This window comes from Erythranthe guttata, chromosome 9 (genome assembly GCF_056151865.1).
Source record: "Erythranthe guttata isolate IM_541 chromosome 9, IM_541, whole genome shotgun sequence".
NCBI classification, from domain to species: Eukaryota; Viridiplantae; Streptophyta; class Magnoliopsida; order Lamiales; family Phrymaceae; genus Erythranthe; species Erythranthe guttata.
In genome coordinates this window covers 95,645-108,862 of record NC_142541.1, presented here as the reverse complement: position 1 = coordinate 108,862, position 13,218 = coordinate 95,645, and positions in this window count along the sequence as shown.

The window sequence follows — 13,218 nt, the reverse complement described above, 5'->3', positions numbered from 1 at the left end:
AAAGCCTCATGTTCTTGTGCAACGTTAGGACCTTACAGTTTTTTGACAGTGGTGACGAATTGACCGTATCAACAAAAAATGTACATTAGAACAATATCTTGTCATGATGTTTTCGTAATAACCAACAAAATTTGCCTAAAATCTTCTCTAAGAACAACAACCTTACCATCAAAAAGTTCTTTCAACTGTAAGATATATCTCATAATGTTGTACAGTACTTCGAAACAATATCTATGGCGTCTCATCATATAATATGGCGCCTCATCATATAATAAGCTTTGCTTTTAGTGGAACTCTCATGCAAATTATTGGAAGTCGAAATCTAGAATGAGGTGTGGTTTCCTTTTTGTTGATTAATTTATCTTTTAACTACGACTATAGTGTGTTGATTACCAATAAGGTTAGATTAAAATCATTAAATATTGACTTAAAACTTAATTTGTAAAAGGCCCACAATAATTAGAATTCATCCAAACAAAATAGAAATCAATCCAGATTCAATTATCAAAAAAAAAAAAAAGAAAAAGAAAAAGAAATTTTATGTTGGCTATTGAAAAGGGTTTTCTTCATAGAGTTAGCAATGATGGAAGAGGAGGAGGTCGATGAAAAGAAAAAGGGAACTACAATTTGGTGCTGAGTAAGTATTCAATCTACTACAAAGGAATTGGTGTAGGGAAAGCAGTTGAGAGTGAAGAATTTTATTTTGTCAATAATTACTGCCCCATTATTTGCATTCTCGATTGATGGTGATGGACTTTTTAATGGGTTTTTGATGAACTTATCTAAACATTTGCATAGATCAACTACGATTTTTGTATATTTTTTTATTACAAAAAATAGTTTGTTTGGCAATTTTGTTATTTTTGCGGTTGTTTGCTATTGTTTCGGTTATGCTCTTGATTCGTATTCGGTGTCACTGGCGGCATTATGATTGTTTTGTTACTTTTCAAACTGATACATTAGGTAACTACTATTTTAGTAGTCGATTGCACTTAATCGACCACACAATAATCGACTACACCATAGTTGATTAATATAACTTACAAAGGAAAAAAAATTAAAAAAAAAAAAGTCATTAGATTTAGAAGGTACTCCAAGATATTTCTCATTAACTTTTCACTTGCCAATTTGAAGATTCAAACAAATATGTCTCTTCTTATTAGAAAGAGAATTTCTATTTTCTAGAGAATTTTTTTTTTATAATTTTTGCCGGCAAATTGTTTGACAAAAGAGTGAAAATGATAAGTAAAATTTAGAGACTTATCATTGCATTTTGAGAAAAATGATGCAATCATCCAAGGAGTGTAAAATCGGGATTTTAGGTCCCTTTTGAGATGGTGTAAAAGCATCAAAAGAATGTTCATTACTTCCCTTAACAAATTTAACACTAATAGATCCAAACATAAAATAAACAAGTAAGAAGGAGATAACGGGTCTCGTTGACGTAATCCTCTATGAGGTTTTCGATGATCTGAAATTTTACCGTTAATGGACTGGGAAAAGAAACACACTCGGCACATAACATGATTCATTTGATATTTTTTCTGAGAAATTTTACCATTAACTATCCTCATCTTCATTTTTCAAAATCTCATGTACAGTTAAATCTGTATATATAATTTGCCATGTTGTCACTGAATCGACACCATTCAGGAGAAAATATTATTTAAACGAGGTTATTAATTTAGAAAACATGTCTTACACTGGAGAAGCTAGTGTAGGACCCGGGGTGCCCCCTACCCTACACACATATTTTAAATATTTTTCTTGTACCTTTATAATTTTATCCGCATTTATAGTGAAAAAAACATTGAAGAAACATTAAAAAAAACTATTCACGATTTTCTACATCTTTATATATTAAAAAGTATTAAGGGCTCATATCAGACAATGGCGGACATTCTAATTTCAAAATAGGTATCTTACTTCAATCAACAATAGCAAGTGTAAGTACTTCCTCTATCTGCTTTGGATGCATGACCGCTCTTTCTTTGGATAAATAATCAACCAATTCCTTATGAAGTAAAGGGCAGTTGTTTTCAAGGTCGGCAAAAGTGTCCAATTTCTTAATATCTGCAGTTGAACGACCGAAATAAATTTAAGACAAATCGATTCTCAACACTTAATCTTAAAAATAAAGATCATCAAAGTTCCACTTGAAAATAAAAGAATTAAACACAAAGATCAATACAGGTGAATTTACCAGCATAGTGATCCACGACGAATCCAAAGCAAAGGTTTTTCAATAGAGATGCATTACATCTCTATGCAATCATCAGAATTTCCGCAAAGAGATTAAAAGAGATGCTCCTCCAAAGGTGAGATTCACAAAATAAAAATGAAGGACCCCTATTTAACCCTTGACACCAAAAACACCATCAAAACATCTTGCCTTCTCACATGAGATGATAACACATCCCTCTTAGAAGCTCACACGCACCATCTCCTTCACAATTAAATTGCTTGGCTAGACTTCGGTATTTGAAAGCTCTTTCCTTCGGTTGTTTTCCTTTCTTCGGTTATAAGGTAAGAAATTTCGGAGTTGATGTTTCCGGTAAGTTTCATGCAATCATGCTTAATTACTAACACACTTAAAACAAATAAATGAATTTCAGAATAAAACATGTTCTAGTACCGCAGCCGAGAAAACAAACCGCAGTTTAATTATCTCTATTTCAATATAATATAATAATATTAAAAGCGGATCACTATATACCATCAATTTTAAAAAAGAGAGAAGCCTTTGTGAATATTAAACTATGAAAAGTAGATTCGAGATTTAGCATAATAATCGCGCAACAAACAGTCAATTCAGAAACGATTATAAAAAAATCAACACAACATTTCCTCCCAAAAACTATGTCATCTCTTAGACATAAACATCAAAAAATCCCAAGAGATGAAATTAATCAAACAAACAAACAAAAAAAAGTAAGTAGATAATTAAATTATGCATTTAATTGATGAAAACGAAATATAGAGAATTAAATTCAATAAGGTGGGTAATCACAACAACTCAATTCATTAAATTACAAAATCGATTCGCAGCTAACCCTCGGCTGCTCGCCACTGGAGGAGAATAAATAATTACCTTGGAAATTTAGTTGTTCTCACTCTTTGGGAATCCTCTAATTTTCAACTTTTTTTTATTTATTTAATATATATTTAAAAATTAATACTGCCATCCCATATTTAGAATTCTCTATATGACCGGGTTGGTTAGATCTCAAATACCCGAACAACTTAGCAAAAATTATCATGTTATTAAAATTACGAGGCAATTTAACTAAAAATTTTTCAACCTTAATGCTTGATTGGTTAAATTCCAAGTTTTTTGGCTTCAACCAACCCTTTAACTTCTTTCATTACCGCCACCAATTCCTCTAGTTTTATAATGTCACCCTCTTGTTTATTTATCAATTACATTAAGAAAAATTGAAAGAATAATAGTGGACCTATCTCAAAATTCATTGGCTACCTTTGAATTATAGCTATTGAGTTTGTCTGGTTACGTACCTAACAAGTCACCTGTTTATGGGAGTACGGTTCCACTTAATGATCATATCATATATGATCGATTGATCTTTTATCATGAAAATAAAATGTCATTGAAAATTAGGGATGTATATCACTCGAGTTGACTGTATAATTGTTCAAACTTATAATTTGAAATTTTAAGGAGTTTTATGAATGTTTGAATTTGATTGATAAATAATCGAGTTAGAGATATTTCAATCTAAATTTAACAAATATGATTCATTTTTACCATACTAACTTTAGATTTAATACATTAGTATTTAGCAAAATCATAAATTATATTCGGAGAGATAATCTACGAAAAAGAAAGAGCATAGTGGATAGGCAAAGCAGCAAGATTGCCCCACTTATTCTCAAGTTTAGATAAACAAGAATAATAGTTGCATTTCCAAACTTGAGTTAAATAAGACATTTTTATCAAATGATATATCATGCATCAATCTCGATTCATACATATTTATTTCTCAATTAATTCGCAACACTCGTAAGGCAGCTAATATAGACAAGATGATATCAAATGGAAAATCTATACTACAAGGTTGCATTTGGTTTGAAGGATTCGGATTTAATGGTGCGGGATATCTTGCTTGTACTTCTCACATAAGAATCCATCGATAAGCATCATTGTCAAGTTTTCGACCTCCTAAATAATATACCTGACAAATGACATCACCAACAAAGGTTAGAAGGGCCGAGGTACGTAACAACCTTTGTCATCACAAGATATTTGGCAAGAAGAGAGAGATACCTACATACAAATATTTGCAAGAATTACATCCATAATTAATCCATTGATAACCATGCATATATAATTGCCAAGTTTTGAACCCCCTAACTTGTTGTTTATAGCCCAACATCTTGAATTATCTAAGGTACGCAAACACTTGAGAAACATAAGACTGTGTGCCATTTAGGAACATCAGCATAAATTACTGAATTAAGATAATCCCCTATTGAACACTCTGAGCTCCAAGAAACCATCTTACTCTAAAATTAACGTTGATTTTTCCAATCTTATTAATTGCATAACAAAGATTCAATTTTTTTAACATACATTAAATCAAATTTGGAAGAAAAAATAAATGCCAAGCATAATACACAAGTAGGAAAATTCTAAAAATTATTTACCATGAAAGCAGTGGTCAGTTACTCGACTTATGCGTAAATAAAAATTAAAAATAAATTACTTTTTACACCGGCCGACCCGATTCGAACTGCTACCCGGTTTTATACTTTTTCATTTGACAGAAAATTAATAGAGGTAAGGCAAAAAATTATAAACTTTTCATCTAGTACAACAATTTTCAAAAAAGTGAGGATAATAGCCAAAACTTTTAAACTAACCAAAAAAAATCAAATAAAACTTAGTAAAATTTATTCCCAAAGAAATTAAGGTTGAGAAATTTTAGTTGATTGCCTCTTAATTTTAATACCACGATAATTTTTGCAAAGTTGTTCAGATATTTAAAAACTAACCAACTCGGTCATATTGAGAATTCTAAATGCCGGATGGCAGTATTAATTTTTAAACAGATATTAAATACAAAAAATAAATAAAAAAAGATGAAAATTGGAGGATTCCCAAAGACTGAGAATAACTAAATTTCCACCAAGGTAATTCTTTATTCTCCTTCTCCAGTACGCGAGCAGCCGAGGGTTAGCTGCGAATCGATTTTGTAATTTAACGAATTCAGTTGTTGTGATTACCCTAAATTCAGAACCTTAATGAATTTAATTCTCTATATTTCGTTTTCATCAATTAAATGCATAATTTATTTGCCTAATTATCTACTTACTTTTGTTTGTTTGTTTCATTAACTTAATGTCTTGGGATTTTTTTGATGTTTCTGTCTAAGAGATGACATAGTTTTTAGGAGGAAATGTTGTGTTGATATTTTTATAATCGTTTCTGAATATAATCGATTGTTTTGTTGTACGATTAGTATCCTAAATCTCGAATATACTTTTATGTATTAATGTACTCTTAGTTTAATAATCACAAATTCTAAGATTGATGGTTCATAGTGATGCACTTTTAATATTATTATATTGATTGAAATAGAGATGATCAAACTGCTGTTTTGTTTCTCGGCCGGGTACTTAAACATGTTTTATTATGAAATTTATTTCTTTGTTTTAAGTGTGTTAGTAACTAAGCAGGATTGCTTGCATGAAACTTACCGGAAACATCAACTCCGAATTATAGTGATATGTGTTAGAGGTTGTAGTGCGGATTGACATTCAAACCACATTTCATGCTCATGAACCGACTACAGTTCACCTCTATGTTCAATGACCTTCCACACAAGAAGACGTGGAAACGAAGTCAGCCTCACAAGACAAGGACGGTAAAAGGAATCCACCTGTTTACATTGGAAAATTACTCGTTATGCAAGGGGGTTGGCTATGGAAACCCCATCTGCAGCAATATTTTTACTGTGGCTGGTTATCAATGGGTTGTTTTCTTCTTTCCTGATGGGACCCCATCTGAAATGGTTGAGCTTTCACTTAAGGAAAAAAGTGTATGCTTTGGTATTGTGTTGCTCTTTTGAGTGGAGGTGACAGAGTCCATTGTTTTTGCAACTTGACACTACTCGATCAAAGTGGACAGGACAATTATCTAACCGTATATCCCATTGACGATAAACAAGACATAAGCCCGATCATACTTAATACTGGTCAGCGAATAGGAGCCCCTCACCTTATGTGATTTGCTTGAGAAATCCCCCTATGTTAGAGGTGACTCTATAAAGATTGAATTCACACTCGCTATTTTATCGCCGCCTGAAATCGAGATAAGTATTACATCAATTACAGTTTCACAACTTAATGAACCAGGGTTTCATTTTCTTGGTATGTTTAAGACTGGGGAAGGTTCTGATGTTACTTTCATAGTTGGAGGTATGAAATTTCGTGCACATCGAGTAATAGTTCAACACGCTTCTCTGTATTTGAATGCATGTTTTTTAGCCAAATGGTTTCTGATCAAACAGAGATGGTCATCACAGGTGTGGAACCTCAGATTTTTAAGGTGACAACCTTTTAATTGTCTCCCATTAAAAGAAATAAAAGAATATATATATATATATATATATATATATATATATATATATATATATATATATATATGTGTGTGTGTGTGTGTGTGTGTGTGTGTGTATAATGGTGATGTTGGAAGCGAGGAAATAGAAAAAGATGGTGACAATCCATCCTCGTCTCTTTCGGAACAAGGGAGTCTCCTTCAAAGCGTGGCCCACACCATATCATATAGAAATGATTATCCAAAATGTAGTGAATAATAATTGAACTAGATCAACATAAATTATTATCCAATTATGACTCACTATATTTTGGTTCTTGTCGATTATGACTTACTATATTTTGGTTCCGAAATTAGCGGTTCAAGCTCTGAACCAAAGATTTCAATCGGTGAACCAAAATATATCATTGGTTCATGGCTTGTAACGGCTAATTTCGGAACTAAAACCGAACATCAACCAAAATCTAAGAAGTTCAAAAGAAATTTTAAGAGATATTTAGGGATAAGTCATGCGTATCTGCCACCAACTTGCCATCTCCTTGTTCACTTTTGGTGTTTGATTCATCATGTACACGGTCTTGCACTGCCTTAGATTTCTCGACTTCAATTTTAACTCCTTAATGCATTTTTCAATCGCCTCTCTTCGTGTCTTCTCATTTTCCAACTCGGAGTTAGCATCTTTTTCGGCTCTCTTCAGCAACCGATCTACACGTACGACTACTAAAAGTTTTCCAAGACAAGAAAAACATCTGCTTCGACATGCATCCCCGCATCCCCAAATCTCTATCTCATTCTCACTCTCATTGTTCATATAAAACAATATTGTCCATTGGAGAGGAAGGACAAGAAAGTAATGGACCAAGCTGCGTTTCCACTGGCATCGCCTTCCAAATGTCTTCGATTGAATCGGTTTGAAATTTCGTGCACATCGAGTAATAGTTCAGCATGTTTCTCTGTATTTGAATGCATGTTTTTTAGCCAAATGGTTTCTGATCAAACAGAGATGGTCATCACAGGTGTGGAACCTCAGATTTTTAAGGTAACAACCTTTTAATTGTCTCCCATTAAAAGAAATAAAAGAATATATATATATATATATATATATATATATATATATATATATATATATATATATATATATATATATGTGTGTGTGTGTGTGTGTGTGTGTATATACACATATAAAATGATCATGCATGTATATGTATGTACGTATGTATATACATAATCACATTTTAGTACTATATCTTAAAAATATAATTCACATAAGTCATCAAATTTCGACCATATAAAAGTAATCTACCAATTAAGAAATTAATTATTCACATAAGCCACATAATTAGATCCACGTAATTCACATAATTAATATCACGTAATAACATCACCTAAGGATTATCGAGTTAGGAATATTAATTTTGGATTCTAGGGTTTTGGAAAGGTGGGGTGTTACAGAATGCACTTCATCTTATCCCTTTTCACTGGTGGATGGAAAGAAACTTATGTTTTGCATCAATTTTTGGCTTTTCTTGTCTATTGTTAATTGAAGCAATGATGTTGCTGCAGATGGATCATCATCGTATACAATCTCAGAAGGGAGGAAATAAGTTAAACTTCGGAAACCAAGACAAGATGTTGTGGTTTGGGACTATTTCCGGATCTACGGTTGCAGCTCTTACGACGATGTTTCTTTACAGCTACAATGAGACAATTGCCACACTGGTTTTAAGTGCAATCATGGCCGCTTCGGTCGTACTTTTCACGAAATTAGTGGTTTCAAGTCATGAACCAACGATATATTGGTTCACCGATTGAAATCGTTGGTTCAGGGCTTGAACCGCTAATTTCAGAACCAAAATATAGTGAGTCATAATTGACAAGAACCAAAATATAGTGAGTCATAATTGGATAATAATTTATATTGATCTAGTTCAATTATGACTCACTACCTTTTGGATAATCATTTCTATTGATCTAGTCATAATTTGATAATAATTTCCGGATCTTTCGATACAATTCTAATGTCAGTGTTCATTTTCAGTCAAAATGAGATAATTGCATCCTTGATTCTAATTGCGATCACGGTTGGTTCGATTGTACTTTTCCTAATGGCATACGTTTGTAGGACCGAACAAGTTGGAAAATGACTGCAATTTTGAACAAGTGAAATCACTATCGAAATAGCACAAGCCATGAACCAAAGATTTATTTTGGTTCACCGATTGAAATCATGGTTCATGGCTTGAAACCGGTAATTTAATTCGGAACCAAAATATAGTGAGTCATAATTGACAAGATATATAATGAGTCATAATTGGATAGTAATTTCTAGTAATATAGTTCAATTGTGACTCACTATATTTTGGTTTCGAAATTAGCGATTTCAAGCCATGAACAAAGATTTCAATCGATGAAACGGCATTTTTTTACAAAAAGTTCAATCTATAAGAATAAATTCCAGGGACAAGTCGGGACAAGAAATCACATGAAAAATTTCAATGCTTGATTGGTTAAATTCCAAGCTTTTTGGCTTCAACCAACCCTTTAATAGCTTCTTTCATTACCACCACCAATTCCTCTAGTTTTATAATGTCACCCTCTTGTTTATTAATCAATTCATCTTGTTTTTTTATTCGCTCATTTTGGACGACTTCATTCTCACAGACTTGTCGGACCATATTAGCTTTTTCAACCTCCAACTCTTTTATGCGATTATCTTTCTCATCTTCCTTTGCTTTTCGGAGAGCTTCTTCTCGGTTGGATTCTCAGAACTTCTTCGATTCGGTTGATTCTCTTTTGGAAGGCTTTCTTATGGTAGGATTGCCAAATGGTTCCGATAAACAACATTGCTCCGACTCCGTGTTGCAATCCGGTGAAGTGTTTGCGTTGAAAATATATGGCCATTTGAAGGGGCAGCCTCAAGAAGTATTGACCGACTCTGAAATCGAAGATTGACTTGGATACTTCCATCCACGAGAAGACACAAAAGCAACCATCATCATAATGATGATTGCATTTTCGTCTTTTTTGTGCTCCAACCCGACCGATATGGTGATGTTGGAAGCGAGGAAGTTGAAAAAGATGGTGACAATCCATCCTCGTCTCTTTCGGAACAAGGGAGTCTCCTTCAAAGCGTGGCCCACACCATATCATATAGAAATGATTATCCAAAATGTAGTGAATAATAATTGAACTAGATCAACATAAATTATTATCCAATTATGACTCACTATATTTTGGTTCTTGTCGATTATGACTCACTATATTTTGGTTCCGAAATTAGCGGTTCAAGCTCTGAACCAAAGATTTCAATCGGTGAACCAAAATTTATCATTGGTTCATGGCTTGTAACGGCTAATTTCGGAACTAAAACCGAACATCAACCAAAATCTAAGAAGTTCAAAAGAAATTTTAAGAGATATTTAGGGATAAGTCATGCGTATCTGCCACCAACTTGCCATCTCCTTGTTCACTTTTGGTGTTTGATTCATCATGTACACGGTCTTGCACTGCCTTAGATTTCTCGACTTCAATTTTAACTCCTTAATGCATTTTTCAATCGCCTCTCTTCGTGTCTTCTCATTTTCCAACTCGGAGTTAGCATCTTTTTCGGCTCTCTTCAGCAACCGATCTACACGTACGACTACTAAAAGTTTTCCAAGACAAGAAAAACATCTGCTTCGACATGCATCCCCGCATCCCCAAATCTCTATCTCATTCTCACTCTCATTGTTCATATAAAACAATATTGTCCATTGGAGAGGAAGGCCAAGAAAGTAATGGACCAAGCTGCGTTTCCACTAGCATCGCCTTCCGAATGTCTTCGATTGAATCGGTATGAAATAACCCCACCCACATGGTTAAACTCGAAACCATTAAGTTAAAAAGCCCACTTCCAAAGCATAATTTTCTCTCTAAAAGTAGTTTTTTGAACATAATATCCAAAGGAGAAAATGAGGCCCATGTGACAACGACTCCAACAGTCTTCAAGCAATCATGTTTTTCATCAAACACGAAAAGGAGACAACAAATAATGAAACCGAGACATATCCACGTAAATGAGGCTACTTTACACCATACTACCGACATATGCACTGTATTTGTATCCCTTCTGGACCGAGGAAAGAATCCTTGATGCATCATCGTGGAAGGAGAATAATCGGGGACGAACTTAGACAAAAACATTGAAAAATTAGATTATTGACATCACATAAAGTCTAGAACATATTGCAACAATCACATTCACTTGCATATTCGATACATACACAACCAACAATTTTCAAACATTTCCAATGAAAAAAAAAAAGAAAATAAAAGAAAAGAAAAGTCTAATGCAAGAAATGATGTTTAACATTTCCGTCTTTTAATTATAATAATAAAAAAAAAGACTTTCATTTTTTACCTCAAATTTCTTAATTAATTTATAAACTATTACTATTATCATCTCTCTATTTTTTAATTGGTCAAATTTATTATTACCATCAGTCCATCACTGTCGGTCCATCACCATAATTTATGATTGCACTAATGTATTAAATTTAAAGTTAGTATGGTAAAAATGAATCATATTTGTTATGTTTAAATTGAAATATCTCAACTCGATTGTTTATCAATCAAATTCAAACATTCATAAAACTTCGTAAAATTTCAAATTATAAGTTTGAACAATTATACAATCAACTCGAGTCATATACATCCCTAATTTTAATGACATTTTATTTTTATGTTAAAAGATCAATGAACCGTTGGTTCAAATATGTACTTTGTTGTAATTTCCATAATGAACCGTTGGTTCAACTATGTTAAACGTCACTTAATAAATAATAATATTTAAGATTGAATTGGGAGGACTTAATTGGGCTATTGGGCCACCGCCGTAACATATATTCAATATTATCGGCCTCATCAATCATTATTTACCTTGTCACAAATTGAAACTTGTCCAATTTTATTTTGTTTATCTATCTATCTAATCTAACTATCTATAAAAGTGTGAATAATTGGTCATGTTTCTTCCCTTTTTTGTGTGTCCAAAATTACAATAGAAACTTATTTATTTAGTCAAGATCTCTTTTAAGGGTAATATTTCTTATAACATTAATAATTAATATAAAACTAATAATACTAACTTGGTAGTTACAAATGCATGCACTATATTATATTATTTGAAAAAATTAAGCAAATGCAAAGGAAAGATAAAACTGAAGAAAGATGAAACTGATGCATTTAGTCCATAAGTTAATCAAATAATTAATAATAGAAGCATGATGAAAAGTAAAATCCATCGATTCATTTACTCTATTAATTACTTAGGATATATTAGTCAATAGGAAATGCATGAACATTGCAATTATATTCATATGTACGATTTCTTTGGAGAACTGAAGATGTATTGGAACATGAAATGTATCCAAAAAGGCCTAACACTGATGCATAACAACTTGGACTCTAACAAATTTAGACACACCAAATGGACAATATAATAATACATATATGGTATGTAAAGATTGTATTTCATCAAACAATAAAAATCGTCCTACCTAAAATAATCTATGCAAATTATATTAAATGATCTTAAGCAATTTTCAGTTGAAAAAAAAGAGCTTCTTGAAGAAGAAAAACTTAAAAAATAAAAGCAAAAGTTGCTAGCGTACTATCAAGATTAATAATTAAAAAAAATGGTAATTATTTTTTTAATAGATACATACAAATAGCGAAAAATTACTCATATGTTTTAATACTGAATATAGTTATATACTTTATATAATTAAGAACTTGAACTTTTTCCATAGTATATTATTTCATAACCACCCAACAGTTAATTTTATAATCCAAATTGAGTCACCGGAATTGGATGTCCAGTGACAAATATATGCATCGATTAATGGACATTTTCTACAACTTTAATGATTTGAATTATCAAAAATTCAAAATGTAACTGAACATGCATAATAAATTAATCAAGCGACATTCAATTCAGGTGATTCAAGTCGGATTCGAAAGTTAACTCAAGGGACTATAATTTTCGTGGTTTGAATTTTGTCAAAATTAGATAAAAAATAGTCAAAATCAAGTTCGAAGTCAAAACAATATTAATAAAATTGAAATAACAATTAAAATTTCAGTACTCTTTTAAGAAGGTAACTCACATTTGTGTTGGATGCCGAAAAGATAAATTACATTATATCAAGATAACTTTAAATTTAATTCCCTTTTTTATTCAAAAGCTCTTTTATAAAATTTTGTGTGTGTAAATATATAAAAATAGAGGATAAGTTACTAACGTAATTTATGTTTACATGGAAAAAATAATGAAAATACTATAGAGCACTAGATCCATAAATATCTACTAAATTTTAATTTCGCACTAAAGGATCGATGGTAAAAATGGTAGATGATCGAAAAAGGAGAATTACTAAGAAAATATCGATGAATAGCATCCAAAAAATTTACGATAATGAGGAAACACTAAAACAGTTAAGATGAATAAGAGGGAAAAAGGTAGTTCAGTCATGAATAAATATATACAAAATAATATAAAACAAAACATTTCAATATGTAGTAAAATTAGAGTTAAAAGAAATTATCAACGTCACAATATATTTGCTTAATTTACGTTTATGCTATTATTTTGATAAAACATA